The sequence below is a fragment of the Ailuropoda melanoleuca genome, chromosome 5 (assembly GCF_002007445.2).
Source record: "Ailuropoda melanoleuca isolate Jingjing chromosome 5, ASM200744v2, whole genome shotgun sequence".
In the NCBI taxonomy this organism is placed as follows: domain Eukaryota; kingdom Metazoa; phylum Chordata; class Mammalia; order Carnivora; family Ursidae; genus Ailuropoda; species Ailuropoda melanoleuca.
In genome coordinates, this window is record NC_048222.1 from 651,797 (window position 1) to 661,092 (window position 9,296).

A 9,296-nucleotide genomic window follows, 5' to 3' on the forward strand; every position below is an offset into this window, starting at 1 on the left:
AGGTTCCTCAAAAATCTAAAAATAACACTGCCCTATGGTCCAGGAAACACACTACTGGGCATTTACCTAAAAATACATAAAAACACGAATTCAAGAGGATAGATGCACCCCTGTGTTCATTGCAGCATGATCAGCGATAGCCAAATTGTGGAAGCAGCCGAAGGGTCTACTGAGAGATGAGCGGATAAGGAAGATGTGGCTTAAAGGCACAATGGGACGGTACTCAGCCTTGAGAAAAGAATGAAACCTTGCCATTCGTGACAACGTGGGTGGAGTTAGAGGGTATGATGCTAAGGGTAATAAGTCAGTCAGAGAACGACGAATACCATGTGATTTCACTCCTATGTGGAATTTAAGAAGCAAAACAAATGAGCAAAGGGGGGAAAAACAGAAAGAAAACAAAAGAAAGAGAAAGGAACCAAGAAACAGGCTATTAACTATAGAGAACAAACTGGTGGTTACCAGAGGGGAGGTGGGTGGGTGGGGTCAAGAGGGCATAGGGATTAAAGAGTACGCTTATTATTATGGGGAAAAAATAGTATAAATTGAGTTGTTTCTTTTTTGTTGAGTTTTAAGAGTTCCTTGCAAAGGTTGGGTAGCAGTCCTTTCTCAGCTATGTCTTTTGCCAATATTTTCTCCCGATCTGTAGTGTGTCTTCTCATATTCTTATCAGTGTCTTGCAGAACAGAAACTCTCAGTTCTCATGAAGTCCAATGTATCACGTTTTCCTCTCATGAATCATGTTTTTGGTGTTGTACCTAAGAAGTTATCACTAACCCTAAAGCCACCTATGCTTCCTCTGTGTTACTTTCTAGGAATTTGATGGTTTTACATTTTAAATATAGGTCTAGGATCCATTTTGAGTTAAGTTTTGTAAAGGGTGTAAGGTCTGTGTCTAGTTCTGTACTAGAGTCATTATTTCCTGCACGTGGACATCCCGTTGTTCTGGCACCATTTGTTGAAGAGACCATCTTTGCCCCATGTACCGCCTTCGCTCAGCCATCGGTTGACTACGTGGGTCTATTTCTGGGCTCTCTGTTATGCTCCATTGATCTGTTTGTCTATTTTTTTCACCAACACCACACTGACTTTATTCTGGTCACTTTAGGGTAAATGTGAGGTCACGTAGTGACAGTCCTCCAACTTTCTTTTTCTTCAGTTTTGTGTCGGTTATTTGAGTCATTTGTGTCCACATATACCCTGTAGAATCGGTTTGTCAATATTTGTGAGATAACTTGCTGGAATTCTGATTGCAATTGCACTAAATCTGTAGATGACGCTGAGTTGAGTCTCAGGTGTGCGGTGGGCTTCGTCTGGGGGCGGGAGACAGCAGGGAGGTGTTTTCGAACTCTGCGGGTGGAAGTCGGAGGGGATCGCAGCCCATCCTGCATCCTCCCTACCTGGGCTCGAGTGGAGCTGAAGTCCCGGTTGTGCATGCGGACAAAGACTGAGACACAGAGACAGAAACAAACACCCAAAGTTTAGGGCGGGCATCCGTTTGCATTAGTGAGGGTCTTCAGGTCCTGCTGGTGGGGAGAGTAGAGGTCCCGGCGGTCGGTCCGGAGCCCACAGCGCCATTTGGGCGGGTTCCGGGGTCACCTCCCACGCCCAGTCTCGCCTCCCAGCCTCAGCCCCTCCGCCCCTCAACTTCCGCCGTCCAGGCCCGGCCCGCAGACCCCAGGAGTCCCAGGCCGCTCCCACGGGCGCGCACCGCAGCCAGGTGCCTCCTGCGAGCCCCGCTCTCCGCGCCCCGGGTGCGACCTCGGGGAGGGGGTGCGGGTCACCGCGGGGTGCGACCTCAAGGATGGTGTTAGAGGGGAGCAGGCGTCCCCTCTCCGCCCGCAGATGGCGCGTTGCTCTCAGGACGAGGCTTGGTCGCGCAGGAGCGGGCAGGGTAGTGGGCCGCAGGGTCCGTGAAGCTGCTCCCCGGCTTAGGAGGGCTGTACCTGGACCCAGGACACACCTCGGGGCGGGCGGGGCCCCTGCGCCTGCCCCCCCCCCCAAGCCCTCCACCCGCGCTTGTGTGACGGGTCCGAGACCGCGACGTGACTGACAGCCGCGGTCCGCATCCCCGCACCCTCTTCTCCGCCGACGCGGGTCCGGGTCCCTGCCGAGCGCGAGGGCGGCCCCGGGCGTGCGGTCCAAGAGTCTCGCACGGAGCCCCTTCCTGAGAGACGCTACCTTGGCGCGTGCGAGGCTGGCGTCTGCGCTGCGAGGCCGCTCTGGGAACACGCGCCCTAGCTCGACGCAAGAGCGCGGCCCCGACTGCTGCCGAGGGTCGTTCTTGGGCTGCGCGGGGTGCCGGGGGTCCTCACGCGCCCGCGGCGCAGGCCTGTTCCCGCTCACGGCAGCTCCGCGGCGCCGCCGGGTGAGCGCGCGTCTTCCCGGGGCTCGTCGGCTTCCGCCGGGACACCTGCTGCCCCGCGCGGCTCGGGCGCGCCGACCGCATCTGGTGCAGGGGCAGGTCCAGCGCGAGCCCCGGCGCGCGCGTGGGCTCCGTGGCTTAGCTGGTTAAAGCGCCTGTCTTGTAAACAGGAGATCCTGGGTTCGACTCCCAGCGGGGCCTCGGCTTTTCTTCTTCTCGGGAAGCTTATTTCTCCATTAACCCCTCTGCTCCCTGTTCTCCACTGTATTCAGCGTTACTCTAAGTTGTGATCCAATCACCTCTAAGCAGTTGTGACTGCAAAATTCTTACTTTCAAGGAAAAGGGATGTGTTTCTTTATGATCAGAGTGATAACAACTGTAAGAGAGGGAAACAGAATGAAAACGGACCCTGTGGTTCTGAGAGCTGAGAAATCCAAAAGTCAGTAACTTCCTTTGTGATATCTTTGCTGAAGGTCCTCTCTTTTTTGAAGGGATGGGGGAACAACAACACAAATATTCCCAACTCTTAAAGCCTTTTTCTGAATTCCCATATAATTAGTGATTCGAGATAACCCAGCATGTTATGCTTTACATATGATTTTCCAAATACTACTAAATTATAAAATACTAATGTATATTTTCTTATATGTCTTCAGTCTTCAAGGAAGGGTTTTGGTCCCCAAGGAAGTAAATAAATTGGCCCCACTGGAAACTGAATTTTAGTTCTGCAATTAAAAACACAGAACAATCCTATAATGCAGTGGTTCCCAAGCTGGGTGTGCATTTAAATCACCCAGGGACCTTGTTAAAATACAGTGTCTTGGGACTCATCCCCAGAAGTTTTGATTCTGGTTTGGTGAAGGACCCGGAAATGCATACTTTTTGAAGCAAGTGAATTACCTTTGCAAAACTCCACTTTACAAACAGAGCTGAACGAAAAGTGAGGTCAGCAAATGCCTAGCACTTTTGTACTTATTCAGTAACATCTACTTACCCTCCGATCATCAAATTAGAATTATTGGAAGTCTACGATATTCCAGGTGTTTGCAGACACACTCTCACTTAATCGACCCAACAATCCTGTCAAATATGTCTAATAATCAGCTCTTTGAAGATGAGGAAACAGGCTCAGTAACATTCACAGACACATAGTAAGGACAAAGTTCAATGTCAAACCCAAGTCTATCTTTCTGATTCTAGAACCCATGCTTTTCTCATGATATCGGCCTTCTATTTTCCTCAGGGTCAAGAATGAAGGTTTTGGCTTCAAGAGCTAAACAAAATTAAGCAACTTACTAATCTCAAACCTTATTCCTATGGTTTAGGGGGGCTGAGATAACTTTCTGTTTTCTGTGAGAAAGTCCTTGCCCAGTGAACGACTGACACGTGTTTGAATCCTGGAAGAGGAAAATGTAAAATGAAACCTCGGAAATCTATGTAAGAAGTTCTCCATGAAGAACGAACAGGCCATATGAACAAACTGAATTGATCTTCTCTATCTTCTAGGCTCTATCTGCTATTGCCTGGGACATGCGCTCCTCATCTCCTGATTCTTTTGATAAATAAACATAGTGTCTTAGTCAGCAAGGGCTGCTGTAACAAAATATCACAGATCAGCTTAAACAACAGAAGTTTCTCTTCTCATAGTTCTGGAGGCCAGAAGTCCAAGATGAAGGGGCCGTCAGAGTTGTTTCCTGGTGAGACCTCTCCTCTGCCTTGTAGACCTCCATCTTCCACTGTATCCTCACATGGCCTTTCAGGGAGAGGGAGAGGGAGAAAGAGAGAGAGAGAGAGAGAGAGAGACGGTGAGACAGTGAGAGGCTCTGGTATCTTTTTGCCTTCTTATAAGGACACCAGTCTTAATAAGTAAGGGCACCACTCTTATGATCTCATTTAACCTTAATTAATTCCTTTAAGTCCCTGTCCCAAAAATACAGTCACATTAGGGGTAAAGGGCTTCAACATATGAGTTGGAGGGGGGAACACAATTCTGTCCATAACAAGTAGGAGAGGGAGGATTGTATGGCTTAGCTCTGAGTGACAACTTCATCAGGACAGCATCTAAATACCTAAAGTGCCACCTGAAGAGGGAGCTTTGTGGATGTGACGTAAGTGTGGAGATAAAAGCAACGTTGCAGAGTTAGCAAGGATTTGGCCTTTAAAGCACTTTTTTTTTTTTTAAGATTTTATTTCTTTGCCAGAGAAAGAGAGCACAAGCCGGGGGAGCAGCAGGCAGAGGGAGAAGCAGGCTCCTGCCTAGCAAGGAACCTGATGCAGGACTTGATCCCAGAACCCTGGGATCATGACCCAAGCCAAAGGCAGATGCCCAACCAACCGAGCCACCCAGGCATCCTACTTTAAAAGTACTTTTTAAATTATTTCTATTCTACCTTGTCCTGAGAAGTGACCTGCTCTGAGATATTCTTCTTATGACAGAGATGGCTGGAAATTATACCTGCCTTTGTAAGAAGTAAAAGGAGGACTTCATTTGACTAACACCATGCTGAAGCCAGTTGGAAAGGAGGACATGAACCTTGTCTCCAAGGAGCCTTCAATATGGTTGAACAGATCAAGTAAACACGTACCCCAAACATTACAGACATAAGAAAACCTATGTTTACTCGTGACTCTTGCAAAGCTTTCACTACATGTTTGAATTCTGAAAATGTGTGAGCCTTGCACATGGTGGACAAATGACTCCTCAACTATAACATGAGGACAATAATGGTTCCCGCCTCAAGGAATTGTTAGGAACATTATATGAGACCATTCATGAAAAGTGTCTACGTGTATTAAGCTACTATCGTCATCATCATCATCATCATAATTAATGCAGCATTTGTTTGCTTTCTGAAAACTGGTGGGGTAAATCCTACTCTCCCTTGCTATTAAGATGGGGCTAATGAGTGGAAGAACTGATGTAATCTCTAATCGCAACCAGAACTGTAAATGAAAGCTGGATACTGCTTCTCCAGGGAGATTCATTTGCCAGTGACAGCCCCTCCGGGACCACTGGTGTAACGGGTGAGGACAGGTTTTATCTGCCTTTGAATCAGAGGTGCATTCACCCTACCTGCCACGTCAAGACCTTTCGTGGCCCATACTGAAGTTCTAGCCAGATTGTGCCTGCTTCCCTCTCTCAGGACTTTCGGACTCCAACCCTTTTGCAACCTTTCTCTTGACTACATTTTTATAGCAAATGACACCTGCTTAATACAAGTTCACATGAGAAGAGGTATGTTCTGGTGGTTCTCTCTCTATGCACCCCAGCCTAGATGGCACTGGGTGTTATTCAGTTTTATTTTGTTTTGAGACAGAAAATGAAGATTCTGAATTTTGAATAAGATCAGGCAGGGTGACATGACTCCGTGAGCTAAACGACTTCTCATCATGCCAGTCCAATGGCTGTCATTTGTTGACTTCAATCTCAGAATTATGTCCAAGAGTTCCCGTAGTCTAGGAGACAGAGGAGAGAGGGCAGGTCAAGCCACTAAAGAGCAATTCTCTACAGGCCAATACTCTGCAGATAAATTTGAAGATCAAACATTATGAACAGTGACCAATAAGCCAAAGTATTGAGGATTTTTTTTGGAGGGGAGGCTGATGTGGGGTCTTGGTCTACTCTTTTCCATCTTACATGCAGATGCGTGAACTTGCTAGCAAATGTAGTTTAGTAGATTCTCTGCTTTTGGAGACGTGTTCCTTTGCCACTGCCTCTGCCTATCTGTCCCCGTCCCTGTCCTTGGTGGCTAAACAGAGCAACAAACCATCCTGGCCATGGACGCAGGTAGTCGCATGACATTTTGTGGAGGGGAAGTTGGTCAAGTCGACCTGGAGGAGTCTTGGGGAAGCAGGAGTCCATCTTCTGGTGAATGGACCCACAGGCCAAGCTTTACATTAACCTTTTTCAGGAGGCCCTTTTGGTTGAATCACGTATTCCTATGAATTCCCACATACATGCCCATTTCTGTTCACTGAATTTCCACCATCTCAGCACCTCATGAACACCTGGCTCTTGATATCCTAGCTGACATTCTCAGCCTCTCTCCCTTGACACCTGCAGATTTCCAGCCAACCCCCCAGCTTCCAGTCTCCTCCTCTTTGATCCCTCGTCCAGTGGCCTAGTAAATGTTCTAAGTGCTGCTCCCACCATTTCACAGCCCTTCCGAAAACATCTTCATTTGATCAGATTCCTTAATCTAGTATTCAAGATTGTCCCTATCGCCCAGGCTATTTTTACAGCCTGGTTTTACTCCTCCACTTTGTGTGCCCTGTGCTGCAGTCACTGATAATGTGTGCCCCCATCTGTCGGAACGTGCATACCTCTCTGGTGTCCTTTGTTGTCACTTAGAGCTGCTCAGATCCCCTTCCATTGCTCCTTACCGTCTCACTTCTATGGCTGCTGTGGACAAGTTCAGGGCCATTTTTTAGGTATTGTGCTTCATATGCATATTTCCCCCTTCTGGAAGTCTTTGGGGTCACCTCATCCTGATTTATCTGAATTTCATGAATAATGCAACCAGATGTGGGTCTTTTTCCTTTCACTATGCTTGGATACCTGGACGCTCATGTCTTTTGGGAATTTTTAAAGTTTGGGAATTTTTAAAGATAAATTCATTGGCTGATTTATTCCTCTATATTTTCTGTATTCTTTCTAGGTAGAACTCTATTTCTGATTTGAATGTTGATGAGGGAGGAAGAACACTTATTTTCTAATCCCCACTTTTAACACAGTGGAAGAAGTTCTAGTACATTCACCAGGTAGGAAATGTATGGGAAAATGTTCCCAATTTGTCTGAACTCTCTCCTTCATAGTTTTGAGAAAGAAAAAGGAATTTATCAGATTAGTAAACTTAAGTTTTTAATTTAAAAAACTGAAGTATAACTTACAATATTATATTTTTATATTTTTTAAATTTTTTAAAGATTTATTTATTTATTTAAGAGAGAGAGCAGGGGAAGGGGCAGAAGGAGAGGGAGACAAGCAGACTCCCTGCCAAGTGGGGACCTCCCCCCATGCAGGGCTCCATCCCAGGACCCTGAGATCATGACCTGAGCCAAAATCAGGAGTCAGTTGCTTAACTGAGGGAGGACCCAGGTGCCCCTATTGTATTTTTTTTAATTGAAGTACCATTAATATATGATGTTAGGGGCAGCTTTGTCTCTAAAAAAATAAATAAATAAATCTTTTTTAAAAAGCATACAGTGTTAAATTAAGATTCATAAGCTTATAAATGGAGCTGAGCTTGCTTGACTCAGACACTTACTGTCTGGTTGAATGTAACCTGTCTTCAGGATTCATCCTGCTCTGCTTTGCCATTTGCCTGACCTATAGGCACAGATTCATCGTGTGGTTGTGTGTGTGTGTGTGTCTACTGGGGACAGGGGAGGAGGGATTGTCCATTTGTGCCAGTAATTGATGGGGTAAGTGCTCTCAGAGGTGGAGAAAAAGCAAGATGATTTGATTGCATGACATAAACCATGATCTTCAAATAGCTCTAACGACAATAATGCAAACATATTTTGATCCTCTCTCTGGCATCTATGTCCTTTTTTCATTTTGTCTTGAATTCAAGAAGAGAAGACAGAAGTGTTATTAATCAACTCCTCTAAAACCTGACAGGTCTCCTGGTCTGATACTTTAATTTTTTATCTATTTTATTCCATTTCTGTATCTGTATTTTTGTTCTGTTTTCTAAGAATTTCCCGTAGCCTTTCAAACCTTTTATTTAACCTTCCTTTATATCATATAATTTTCTACTATTTCATGAACTCTAAATATGCCCCAATTTTCTAGTAATTCTGTTTTGTTTCAAGGTTACAGTATCTTCTTAATGTTACCTGAGGTTTTCTCCTCCCTCCATTGTCTCTTATATTTGAGTTCTTAAAAAAAAAAACACTCACATTCGTTTTTGTCTCTCTCCGATAGTTAAAAGTTTTCCTTGGATGTTTGGTTGTTCTGGTCCACTCATTTCAGAGGAGACACCACAGTGCTGATTGGAATTTTGTGAATACAAGGAGCTTGTTGATGGATGGCTTTCGCCGTAGGCTGATCAAGTATGAACGCAGCTTTTCATTTTAAAATCTTCATTTGAAAACGCAGGTCTTTTCCAGAACTGTTTCTCAAATGACAAATCCTCTGAATTTCTGATTAAGTTGTACTGACACAGCTGCCAGTGTTCTGATAATTGAGAAAAGTTGAGCGTCACAGATGGGTAAACAGAGTGCCATATGATTTTCATTCAGTCCCCTCCTGTTCTCAGGTTTGCCTGGTGTCCCCAAGTCCGAGGTGCATCTAGTTCACCTTCACGGCGGAGCAAACATGCTGTCCCCTGCAGTCACTTGGTAGCACTCAAGAAGCTGGGAACCCGGGGGTCTAACTGTTCTTCATACGGTCTCTCACACAGTCCTCTTGGTTTCACTTCATGTCATACCCATCACCTTCAAGGTATGTGGTTCCTCCGATCCCACACCTTTCTGGGTGTCTCCCCTATGAGTCTACTTCTTGTTGACCCCCCCATTGTTCTCAAGGTCTCTGCTTTCTCAGATCTTCTAAGACAACCACTGCCCAGTCCATGTCTACTACTCGAGATTTAGTTCGGTAGCACTCACCTTCATGATACCACCAGCTCGTTGATTCCTGCCTACACGCGATTCCTTCCACCTCCAAATTCTCTTCGCCCTTTACTGGTACATCTGGGATGGCACTTAGCACATTTTTAGTTTTTCTTAGTTATTTATGCACATGTAGAGAGATACTGGTGTATAATCTTCTTGGAATGGAGGCTAGATCTGGTTAGTTTTCTTGCCCTGCAGTGCCTACTGTTGTGCCCTGGGCGTAGTAGGCATAAAAGTTATGTTAGTTTAATGAGTGAATGGATAAATGACTGTAAGTGAATCATCCAAAATATTCTGATTTTAAATATTAAGG

General features: G+C 45.7%; 1 non-coding gene across 1 annotated transcript; it reads left to right on the forward strand.

Moving 5' to 3' along the window:
* The first annotated feature begins 2,492 nt into the window (after window positions 1–2,492).
* On the forward strand, window positions 2,493–2,566 carry TRNAT-UGU. The gene has a single exon. It is a non-coding gene; the product is annotated as a tRNA-Thr (tRNA).
* Window positions 2,567–9,296: the final 6,730 nt, after the last annotated feature.